Raw genomic sequence first — 12768 nt, 5'->3', positions numbered from 1 at the left:
CGGTGCCCGTATTTTTCCATCGGCGTTCCTTCATTCCCTTGTCGCTTTCCAACGGGACCTGGCTGGTGGCGTGATCTCATGACCATATTTGGTCATGCGCTGGGCCACTGCCGGCCCGATCCCGTCATCCAGCGGCTCTCTCTCCAGGGGTCATCCCCTCTCATCTTGGGTCCCCGGGAGAGCTCTCCTCGGGAATTCGCCGCCTCCGGATATCCCCGGATAACGGCCGTTAGCGCTTAACCCTGCACACAACATCCTCACAACTGATGTATTATTATACCCGATACTCAAAATGAGTATTGGGGTATATTAGATTTGTGGTAAAAGTGGATGTGTGTAACGACCAGAAGGAATCGTTTCCGACCCCATAAAGTATATATATTCTTGATCAGCATCAATAGCCGAGTCGATTGGGCCCTGTCTGTCTGTCTGTCTGTCCGTCTGTCCGTCTGTCCGTCCGTCCGTCTGTCCGTCCCCTTCAGCGCCTAGTGCTCAAAGACTATAAGAGCTAGAGCAACGATGTTTTGGATCCAGACTTCTGTGATATGTCACTGCTACAAAAATATTTCAAAACTTCGCCCCGCCCACTTCCGCCCCCACAAAAGACGAAAATCTGTGGCATCCACAATTTTAAAGATATGAGAAAACCAAAAACGTAGAATTGTAGAGAATGACCATATCTTTAAGACTGCGGAAGCTGAATTGGATCGTATTATTAAGAAAACAAAACATCAAGAAAACAATTTCATGTTTTCTCGCCCTGTCTCTCTCTAACACACACGTAGCATAGGCATTAGAGTAAAACATTAGCGCCTAGATCTCAGAGACTATAAAAGCTAGAGCAACCAAATTTGGTATCCACACTCCTAATATATCGGACCGAGACGAGTTTGTTTCAAAATTTCGCCACACCCCCTTCCGCCCCCGCAAAGGACGAAAATCTGGGGTCATTCAAAAATCTCAGAGACTGTTAAGGCTAGAGTAACCAAATTTGGTATCCGCACTTCTGTTAGATCTCACTATAAAACGTGTATCTCAAAATTTCGCCCCACCCTCTTCCGACCACACAAAGGACGAAAATCTGTTGCATCCACAATATTGCACATTCGAGAAAACTAAAAACGCAGAATCATAGATAATGACCATATCTATCAGATTGCTGAATCTGGATCAGATCAGATCATTTTTATAGCCAATAGGAACAAATCAATTTGCAGTGGATACGCAGCGCCCGACGTGACGCTCAGACTGATTTTCTGTCTCTCTTGCACGCACTCCTTGTCGTGTCGTTTAATATTAGCGGCGTCTGCCGGAGGAGAGCCATACTGACTTAGTATCGGGTATACCCGTAGAGTTGCGGTGTCCGCAGCAACTCACAACGTTCCCCCTCGTTTTTCTATTCAATTAATTAGGAAAACAAAAGGTGAAGCGGAGATTGAAATAAATTATGACTCTGTCAAACGCAGTTTGCAAAGAAAAAGACAGCCTTTCTTGCCAAAGCCTCCATCTTCTGCAGAGAATGTTTTGGAAGCTTTTCAAGACGAAAATATTATGAACCGTTTTGGAATAACCAAGGGAAATACTGCAAATCAGTTCTATAAAAAAGTGTACGCATCGAGCTCGTTTGCTTATTGCATATTTTCATCAGACAAGGTAATCACCTTGATGCAAGTCAACATTCCGGAGCATAATAGTCATTATTTAATTGATGCTACATTTAAAGTGTGCCCTTTTGGAGATTTTAAGCAACTTTTAATAATTTATATTAAATATTTGCAGAAGGTAAATTTCTTCTTATGCTACACTTTATTTACTAACTCTAATCAAAAATTTTTTTAATTAGATAACCTCTTTTGTTTTTGTTTTGATGACTCGCAAAACGGAGCTGTGTTATCAGCACTTATTCACATATATAGACTCGAACATTTGCTGCCTTAAAGGAGCATCCTTTATATCAGATTACGAAAAGGCAATGCGTAACGCGTTAAAAGGTCTGCATCCCAACATGAATTTTTACGCCTGTTGGTTTCATTTTACTCAAGCATGCAAGAAAAATGCCAAGCAATCGAGTGGTTTTGAAAATACGCTGAAATGCAATAAGAAAGCTTACATGCTATTTATGAAATTTTTGCACTTGCCGCTTTTACCAGAAAGCAAAATTTTCGAAGCATTTAACCTTCTAAAAGGCGAAGCAATAAACTTAAATAAGAAGCTGTTTTCTTCATTTTTAAAATATTTTAATAGACAGTGGCTTAAAAAGGTATATTTTATTTATTGTTTAATAATTGAGTTGTATTTTACTTATTAATTTTTAACCCTAATTTTATAGGAGGGACCAAAAAGCATATCCGTGTTTAAGAGGTCAACTAGAGCCACGAGCTCAGTAGAAGCTTATAATTTGAATTTGGGAAATAAAATTCGAGCAAATCGGCACTTTTTATACCCGATACTCAAAATGAGTATTGGGGTATATTAGATTTGTGGTAAAAGTGGATGTGTGTAACGTCCGGAAGGAATCGTTTCCGACCCCATAAAGTATATATATTCTTGATCAGCATCAATAGCCGAGTCGATTGAGCCCAGTCTGTCTGTCCGTCTGTCCGTCCGTCCGTCTGTCCGTCCCCTTCAGCGCCTAATGCTCAAAGACTATAAGAGCTAGAGCAACGATGTTTTGGATCCAGACTTCTGTGATATGTCACTGCTACAAAGGACGAAAATCTGTGGCATCCACATTTTTAAAGATACGATAAAACCAAAAACGCAGAATCGTAGAGGATGACTATATGTTTTAGAATGTAAGATCTCAACCAGATCGTATAATTATTATAGCCAGAATCAAGAAAACAATTTCATTCTTTCTCGCTCTGTCTCTCTCTAACACACAGGTTTCATGGTCGGTTTTGCCAATTGCAAAATATGAGTTCAAGGATCTCAGAACCTATAAGAGCCAGAGCAACCAAATTTGGTATCCACACTCCTGTGATATCGGACCTTGACCGTTTCGTGTCCAAACTTCGCCGCACCCCCTTCCGCCCCCGCAAAGGACGAAAAACTGGGGCATCCACAAATCTCAGAGACTATTTAGGCTAGAGTAACCAAATTTGGTATCCGCACTTCTGTTAGATCTCACTATAAGACGTATATCTCAGAATTTCGCCCCACCCCCTTCCGCCCCCACAAAGGACGAAAATCTGTTGCATCCACAATATTGCACATTTGAGAAAACTAAAAACGCAGAATCATAGATAATGACCATATCTATCAGGTTGCTGAATCTGGACCAGATCAGATAATTTTTATAGCCAAAAGGAACAAATCAATTTGCACTGGCTTCGCAGCGCCCGACGTCACGCTCAGACTGATTTTCTGTCTCTCTCGCACGCACTCTTTGTCGTGTCGTTTAACATTAGCTGCGTCTGCCGGAGGAGAGCCATACTGACTTAGTATCGGGGATAACTGTAGAGTTGCGGTGTCCCCAGCAACGCACAACGTTCCCCCTCGTTTAAATTTGTTCAATGTCTTATTGATGCAGAATATGACAAAAGTCGCGAGTTTGCTTTACTCTTTCAAAATGGTGGTAATGGAAATCAGACACAGAAGAAGAAATTACATGTAAGTTGAATAAATTTTAAGTTAATCGTTAAAAATAATATGTTAACTTAATTATTTTTGTTCTCAGGATCGCTAAAAAAAAATAATGGACGCAATGGATCTATTTGAAAGAGGTGAAATAGATATACAGGGATTTCTGACATGCACTGTTTCCTTATCTGACCGCTTTTCAAAGCAGGACTTCTTTGAAGGGGTGGACAATGAAAGCAATTTAACTGGAATGTCTTCTGATATGAAATCTTCCACATCGTCACATTCATCGAATGATTCTCATTCAAGTCAGTCATCTAATAAATCATTGGTTCAAATGAATCCATGCAATGTGTGCCTATGTAACCCAAAGTCTGTGTTGTTGCGCCCGTGCAATCACGTAAACATTTGTGGTACATGTTGGGATCAAATTGTGGCCCACAACCAAGCAAAAAACGACTTGGAAGAAAATGAAAATATAAAGCCAAAATGTCCAAGTTGCAACCGAGAAGTCGAAGAGGCCATACGCAATGTTTTTATTTATAATTAACTTGTGTAAGTTAAGAACGACAAAATTTAAGAAAACTGCTATTATGATTTCTGTGTATTTGGACTATTGCACATTTTTTAATTTCAATAAAATCATGTTATAAAATGAAATGCTGTCAAAAAAATATAAGTGTATTTTACATGCGAAATTAGTTAATTATTTTCTGGCGGACTTAAGTCGTTTCGAAACGACATATCTCCGCCGTGTCACAAACGACATATCTCCGCGCGGAGATATGACGTTTTGAAACGACATATCTCCGCCGTTCCACAAACGACATATCTCCGCGCGGAGTTGTTGCGCCCGTGCAATCACGTAAACATTTGTGGTACATGTTGGGATCAAATTGTGGCCCACAACCAAGCAAAAAACGACTTGGAAGAAAATGAAAATATAAAGCCAAAATGTCCAAGTTGCAACCGAGAAGTCGAAGAGGCCATACGCAATGTTTTTATTTATAATTAACTTGTGTAAGTTAAGAACGACAAAATTTAAGAAAACTGCTATTATGATTTCTGTGTATTTGGACTATTGCACATTTTTTAATTTCACCCCAATACTCATTTTGAGTATCGGGTATAAAAAGAATAATATACCCCAATACTCATTTTGAGTATCGGGTATAAAAAGAATAATTTTACAGTCGCCAACAAACAGACACAGCCAAACAACGCACACCACACGGAGAGAGATAGAGCGGGAGACGCATAGGTATGCAAATGTGAATGTAAGCGGCAACGGCAGCGACGGCGGCGCATGCAACTTTACAGCTTTTACAGCGCTCTTTACGAGGCTGTCGGCGAGACGAGAGCGAGCGTGAGAGAGTATGGAATGGGGGAGAGCGAAAACGGCAAAGCGCAGCGAGCCATAGCGAAAATTGCTGTTGCAACGAAATCCCTACACCACCCTCCACTCACCCAAAACAGACTCACTCAAACACTCCCATACAGATGAGCGCCCAATTATTCCTGATACCCATATGCACTAGAGATGGGCAAATGTAGCGATGAATCACGAAACGAGGTGCACTTAGCACGTAGATCAGACAATGGAGATTAGTTGGATTATAGATGGCAGCCTATTATCTTCAATAAATTATTGAGTGTTAACATTTAACATGCGATGTTGATTAGCACCCACTACAAAATGAAAGGATTGACCTAGATATCGGCACGGGTAACCACAGTGGCCCATCTCTGAGAGAGCAGTGCCGAGCAGAGAGAGTGCACAATTGCATGCCTTTGGCGATGACGTAAATACCGGCGCGGCCATACTCCCCGATACTTGCTTTTGCACTTGGCGGCGACTGTGACTGCTGCGCCAACTGAAACTGCAGCAGCGACAGCGACACCGAAAGGGAACTTTGTCAGGGGCCTGGAGAGCCTGCGCCTTGTCGGAGGAGAGCGCCAACTACCCGTGCAGCTAAAACCATTACAAGAAGAGTAGGAGAGAGCAGAGCGGCGGCGGCCTATTTCTCGGTGCCTGCTTATTTTTGGCGGTGGCAGAGAAGCGGCAGAGCAGTGCATTCACTCTCGTTTCGACGCTGTCGTTATTCTTCTTTTCCTTTTTTAAATAGTTTTTTTTCGGTCTTGTTTTAGGGCGTTGTACAATTGAGCAATTGCAACGGATACATCATGTGATGACGAGGGGAAGAAGACAGTGGAAAAGGGAAAGCTTGCACTGCGGGAAGGGAGGGAGGGGTTGTGTGTGAGGCTACAATGTAACGCATGCATGACATTTCCACCTGTGAAATGGCATGTGTAGGTAGGTCAACTTTGGCTATTAGATGGGATCGCAGATGAGGTCTGGTTGGCAGAGCATGGATGGGGAGGGGGAAATTTGTTATGGTATAGATCGATAAGACGAGTAGTTTCGGAATGTTCAAATTGGATTATGTATGGTTTAGTTTATGTTTAGAAGAAATTCATAGGATAAGAGAAATTAAAAAAAAATTCTTCATTTATTACTGTAATGAGGATTACCCACAGCGAAGCTTTAGTTAATGAATATGAATATGTAATACGATATAAACTCTTAACCACAGCCACAGAAACAATCCCCAATCAAACCTCATCGACACGGGTCCTTCAGACGACCACCTCCTTCGTTTATTGACATTTTAAGCGGCAGACATTTCCTCATGTTTTATGCATGCTGCCAGACAATTCCCCGGACATTGAATTCCATTCCCTTACTAAACGTGTATTTTTTGATGAGGATAGGGTGCAAGCAGTTGACCTGACCCCACCACCCCTAACCAAACGGGCAGCGGGGGGCAAGGTCTACCACCTGCCAGCCATCATGGCGACGCCTGAGGCAAGGACGTGGCCCCTCCAGTCTCAGTTTCAGTCTCGACAAGCCGTTAAATGGAATTGAAAATGTTGCAGAAAATCAATAAATTTCACTTGTGCCGCTGCACAAGACTGCCGCGAATTTCGTTTTCAACTTTTTGGCAATCCCTGTGTTATCCAGGTTTACAGAAAAGTTTCTTAGCTATTTAAGTTTTTTTCCCCCCCATGTTTTATGGCCTGCATTTTGTAGTCAGTTCCAGCCCCTGGCCAGACAAGAGCCTAAGAATGACCCAGACATGGCTAAGGGAGTGCAAAACCCCCAATATGATGTCACGCCATTGAAGTCGAAGGGGAGGGAGAAAGCACAGGAGTGGCCCGACCATGGAAAATTCTGAATACTCTTTGGCCTAAAACCATTCTCGCCAACAGGCAGTGGTCTGTGATGGCCTCAGGTGCGTGATGGGAATAGAAACGGAACGAAAAGTTTGTTCAAAATAAATGTAGAATTTAAAGTTGAAATCCGCCCCATGAGAACCAACAGCTGCAGGACGTGGACTATTCCCCAGAGTACTCTTAAAACGAGGAAAAAAAGTTGTAATGTCGAAGTGAGGTGAGAGTTGGCAGGGAATGCAGCGGAAACGAACATGGCGACCGGGCCTCCGCTGTCTATCATGGCTGTTTCCGTCTAGAAAATATTTAACATTTCAGTACGGTACGTACAGAGCTTAACCTTAAATAATAGCAAACTTTAATGAAGCTCCATATAAGCAGCAAAAATCATTAAATTATCTTATTCTTCTTTGGGCAAAACGAGTTTATGATGTGATACTTGTGCCAATGACGTCAGAAATATACGAATGCCCAATGCATAAATTATAAGAGTCTTACAACTATGCAGAGCCTCGACAGATCAGATCGTCAACAAGCTCAAGCACAGCAGTGGTCGAAAGAGTAGGCCGATGACAGCGGGGTCGGGGTCTCTCGTACTCAATGAAAACGAGGGGGAACGTTGTGAGTTGCTGCGGAGACCGCAACTCTACATTTATACCCGATACTTAGTCAGTATGGCTCTCCTCCGGCAGACGCCGCTAATATTAAACGACACGACAAAGAGTGCGTGCGAGAGGGACAGAAAATCAGTCTGAGCGTGACGTCGGGCGCTGATTTCTTGCTTTTGGCTATAAAAATTATCTGATCTGATCCAGATTCAGCAATCTGATAGATATGGTCGTTATCTATGATTCTGCGTTTTTAGTTTTCTCGAATGTGCAATATTGTGGATGCAACAGATTTTCGTCCTTTGTGGGGGCGGAAGGGGGTGGGGCGAAATTCTGAGATATACGTTTTATAGTGAGATCTAACAGAAGTGCGGATACCGAATTTGGTTACTCTAGCCTTAATAGTCTCTGAGATTTGTGGATGCCCCAGATTTTCGTCCTTTGCGGGGGCGGAAGTGGGCGGGGCGAAGTTTTGAAATATTTTTGTAGCAGTGACATATCACAGAAGTCTGGATCCAAAACATCGTTGCTCTAGCTCTTATAGTCTTTGAGCACTAGGCGCTGAAGTTGACGGACAGACGGACGGACGGACAGACGGACAGACGGACAGACGGACAGACAGACAGGGCTCAATCGACTGGGCTATTGATGCTGATCAAGAATATATATACTTTATAGGGTCGGAAACGATTCCTTCTGGACGTTACACACATCCACTTTTACCACAAATCTAATATACCCCAATACTCATTTTGAATATCGTGTATAATAAACATCTAAACATAAAACACAAACAATGTTAAACAATTTCTAATCAGCCAGCGGCTTGTATGTGTAACCATTCCAACCGTTCTCAACCGGTCCTGTGGCGCAATGGATAACGCGTCTGACTACGGATCAGAAGATTCCAGGTTCGACTCCTGGCAGGATCGACGTTTTTTGCATAATTTTTGTCTTTTCTTTTTAATCACAAATTATTGTCATTATCAATATTATCATTGAAGTAACGTTAAATCTTTCTTCTAGTGATCCCGTAGAGATTATTTTATTTAGAACGGTACAACAAAAAGAGATTTGGCCGCCACCGGGTGGACTCGAACCGGATCTACGGATCAGAAGATTCCAGGTTCGACTCCTGGCAGGATCGACGTTTTTTGCATAATTTTTGTCTTTTCTTTTTAATCACAAAATATTGTCATTATCAATATTATCATTGAAGTAACGTTAAATCTTTCTTCTAGTGATCCCGTAGAGATTATTTTATTTAGAACGGTACAACAAAAAGAGATTTGGCCGCCACCGGGTGGACTCGAACCGGATCTACGGATCAGAAGATTCCAGGTTCGACTCCTGGCAGGATCGACGTTTTTTGCATAATTTTTGTCTTTTCTTTTTAATCACAAAATATTGTCATTATCAATATTATCATTGAAGTAACGTTACATCTTTCTTCTAGTGATCCCGTAGAGATTATTTTATTTAGAACGGTACAACAAAAAGAGATTTGGCCGCCACCAGGTGGACTCGAACCACCAACCTTTCGGTTAACAGCCGAACGCGCTAACCAATTGCGCCACGGAGGCCATGGAAATAGATCAAAATTCAAGCTTTAAGATAGAAATTCTCTCCGGACATTAACTACTTTCGAAAGAAAGGCAGCTATGGGACTTACCCAATTCTATTCAAATTATTCTTTGTAGTTAGCTTTCTTTATAAGTTTACTAGAATTTTACGATGTTTCAGAGGCCTCCGTGGCGCAATTGGTTAGCGCGTTCGTCTGTTAACCGAAAGGTTGGTGGTTCGAGACCACCAGGGGGCGGAACAACTTTTTTGTATTCTCTTTTCTCATTTTTCACACGATTAAAAAAACCAACAAATATAAAAGAGCTAATGAAAGATATAGTGAGATTTGCATTAAGTTTTTTTTTACTAATTTTTCACAAGATCAAAAATCCTAGAAATATAACGCAGTTATATGTTAATTGGGAATATGATAATTTAGTTTACCGTGTGAAATAAACTATTTAAAATGTAAATAACAAGAAATATAAGAAAATCTTTTGTAAGATATACAAAAAAATTATAGCCGCCCCCGGTTGGACTCGAACCACCAACCTTTCGGTTACCAGCCGAACGCGCTAACCCATTGCGCCACGGAGGCTATAGAAGCAGCGAAAAATTATAGCTACTTCGGGGGAAGAGTTTACCCTAGAATTTGTACACTGATTCATCATATAAAACTGCAACCCCGATTAGATAACGAATGCATCCTGTTTTTGCAAGATTCCAGAATTATACGCAGCAGATTCTCTTTTAATCGCCATTTGAAGTGAAAGTGGCATAAGCCTCCGTAGCGCAATTGGTTAGCGCGTTCGGCTGTTAACCGAAAGGTTGGTGGTTCGAGTCCACCCGGGGGCGGCACAACTTTTTTCCACTTATACTCTTTTTTATTTCCATACTTTTAATGAAGCTCTGTATAAAGAAACCGAAGGTGGGATCGGATCGCGCTCAAACTGATATCAATCCAAGGTCACATTCACGAAACCCGCAGAGCAGCTCGATGCATGCATGTTTTGCAACATCCTCTCTTTTACCACTCTTCTGACCGCATATCAGAGCTACAGTCATCAAATGTCAAAACAAACTCAAAAAGTTGCACTGGCTCATGAACTCAAAAAGTAAGCTTCCCCTATATGGACATATGCCATTCAAGTCTGGGGATGTGCAGCGAAGACGCATCTGAATAAAATCAGAGTCATGCAAGCGAAGGCTCTAAGGGCGATGGCAGGTGCCCCGTGGTTTGTTCGGACCACAATGCTGGAAAGAGATCTCCTCATCCCAAAAATTGGAGATCAAATAAACCATCATAGCAGTCGATACAACGATAGGCTCATTAACCATCCAAATGAAACAGCTAGAGGATTACTGCACCCCCAAATCCCACGCAGCCTCAAACGTCTCCACCCATCGAACATAAACGAGGTGGAACGTTGTGAGTTGCTGCGGACACCGCAACTCAACAGATATACCCAATACTAAGTCAGTATGGCTCTCCTGCGGCAGACGCCGCTAATATTGAACCACACGACAAAGAGTGCGTGCGACAGAGACAGAAAATCAGTCTGAGCGTGACGTCGGGCGCTGCGTAGCCACTGCAAATTGATTTGTTCCTATTGGCTATAAAAATGATCTGATCTGATCCAGATTCAGCAATCTGATAGATATGGTCATTATCTATGATTCTGCGTTTTTAGTTTTCTCGAATGTGCAATATTGTGGTTGCAACAGATTTTCGTCCTTTGTGGGGGCGGAAGTGGGCGGGGCGAAGTTTTGAAATATTTTTGTAGCAGTGACATATCACAGAAGTCTGGATCCAAAACATCGTTGCTCTAGCTCTTATAGTCTTTGAGCACTAGGCGCTGAAGGGGACGGACGGACAGGGCTCAATCGACTCGGCTATTGATGCTGATCAAGAATATATATACTTTATGGGGTCGGAAACGATTCCTTCTGGACGTTACACACATCCACTTTTACCACAAATCTAATATACCCCAATACTCTTTTTGAGTATCGGGTATAAAAATAGAAAAATTTTCTGAATAACACATCATTAAAATGTATATATAAACCTAATCATTAAACTCTTATAATATGTAGTAAGCCAATGTAAATATCACTAATATTAGATCATAGTTTAAGTAAAGCTGATTTCTAATAAAATGAAATAAAAAAAAAAAAAAACCACTCTTCTGACTGCGATTCCAGTTGTAGACTGGATCCAGTTTGTATAATAACACATTTTGCGCGCTGGGTCAGTCCGCTGCAAATTTATGCAGTGCAATGGACTGGACTGGAGGCGATCCAACTGCATTTATGTAAAGCGTTACGTCACGATTCGCGCTGAAGGAGGAAATGGCAAATGAATTGGAATCAACAGAATCGGCAGATGGGATGATGAGTTGTGTTACAACCCCTGAAAATGCATGTGGAATGAGAAGGGGAACTTGTACATATGTATGTATACTTTTCACAGCTAGTTTTCTGAAATCTCACGGAACTGAGTCTACACCACGTCTCCCAGTTAGAGCCTCATACGGCATCACATCACAAAAGCAATAATAAACGAGGGGGAACGTTGTGAGTTGCTGCGGACACCGCAACTCTACAGTTATACCCGATACTTAGTCAGTATGGCTCTCCTGCGGCAGACGCCGGTAATATTAAACGACACGACAAAGAGTGCGTACGAGAGAGACAGAAAATCAGTCTGAGCGTGACGTCGGGCGCTGCGTAGCCAGTGCAAATTGATTTCTTCCTTTTGGGTATAAAAATGATCCGATCTGATCCAGATTCAGCAGTCTGATAGATATGGTCATTATCTATGATTCTGCGTTTTTAGTTTTCTCGAATCTGCAATATTGGGGATGCAACAGATTTTCGTCCTTTGTGGGGGCGGAAGGGGGTGGGGCGAAATTCTGAGATATACGTTTTATAGTGAGATCTAACAGAAGTGCGGATACCAAATTTGGTTACTCTAGCCTTAACAGTCTCTGAGATTTGTGGATGCCCCAGATTTTCGTCCTTTGCGGGGGCGGAAGGGGGTGTGGCGAAATTTTGACACGAAACGGTCAAGGTCCGATATCACAGGAGTGTGGATACCAAATTTGGTTGCTCCGGCTCTTATAGGTTCTGAGATCCTTGAACTCATATTTTGCAATTGGCAAAGCCGACCATGAAACTTGTGTGTTAGAGAGAGACAGAGCGAGAAAGAATGAAATTGTTTTCTTGATTCTGGCTATAATAATTATACGATCTGGTTGAGATTTAACACTCTAGAACATATAGTCATCCTCTACGATTCTGCGTTTTTAGTTTTATCGTATCTTTAAAAATGTGGATGCCACTGATTTTCGTCTTTTGTGGGGGCGGAAGTGGGCGGGGCGAAGTTTTGAAATATTTTTGTAGCAGTGACATATCACAGAAGTCTGGATCCAAAACATCGTTGCTCTAGCTCTTATAGGCTTTGAGCACTAGGCGCTGAAGGGGACGGACAGACGGGCGGACGGACGGACAGACGGACAGACAGACATGGCTCAATCGACTCGGCTATTGATGCTGATCAAGAATATATATACTTTATGGGGTCGGAAACGATTCCTTCTGGACGTTACACACATCCACTTTTACCACAAATCTAATATACCCCAATACTCATTTTGAGTATCGGGTATAACGAGGGGGAACGTTGTGAGTTGCTGCGGACACCGCAACTCTACATTTATACCCGATACTTAGTCAGTATGGCTCTCCTCCGGCAGACGCCGCTAATATTAAACGACACGAC

At 42.1% G+C, this 12768-nt stretch overlaps 1 protein-coding gene, 1 long non-coding RNA gene and 4 other non-coding genes across 8 annotated transcripts in view; 3 read left to right on the top strand and 3 right to left on the bottom strand.

The window, feature by feature from the left end:
- Positions 1-12768, bottom strand: part of LOC117192423 (ecdysone receptor-like) — a 107269-nt gene that overhangs the window by 56417 nt on the left and 38084 nt on the right. The window lies entirely within an intron of this gene.
- On the top strand, positions 3443-4280 carry LOC117192424. 2 transcript variants are annotated; one of them, XR_004474336.1, is made up of 3 exons: positions 3443-3612; positions 3680-3725; positions 3791-4280. It is a non-coding gene; the product is annotated as an uncharacterized LOC117192424 (long non-coding RNA). The 2 variants fall into 2 exon arrangements; XR_004474335.1 differs by having other exon boundaries at positions 3680-4280.
- Trnar-acg lies at positions 8281-8353 on the top strand. Its single transcript has one exon. It is a non-coding gene; the product is annotated as a tRNA-Arg (tRNA).
- Positions 8931-9004, bottom strand: Trnan-guu. The gene has a single exon. It is a non-coding gene; the product is annotated as a tRNA-Asn (tRNA).
- Positions 9509-9582, bottom strand: Trnat-ggu. The gene has a single exon. It is a non-coding gene; the product is annotated as a tRNA-Thr (tRNA).
- Trnan-guu lies at positions 9766-9839 on the top strand. Its single transcript has one exon. It is a non-coding gene; the product is annotated as a tRNA-Asn (tRNA).

Source organism: Drosophila miranda (genome assembly GCF_003369915.1).
Source record: "Drosophila miranda strain MSH22 chromosome Y unlocalized genomic scaffold, D.miranda_PacBio2.1 Contig_Y2_pilon, whole genome shotgun sequence".
Taxonomy (NCBI): domain Eukaryota; kingdom Metazoa; phylum Arthropoda; class Insecta; order Diptera; family Drosophilidae; genus Drosophila; species Drosophila miranda.
Note: the sequence above shows the minus strand (reverse complement) of the source record. Positions and strands in the feature narration are given on the sequence as shown.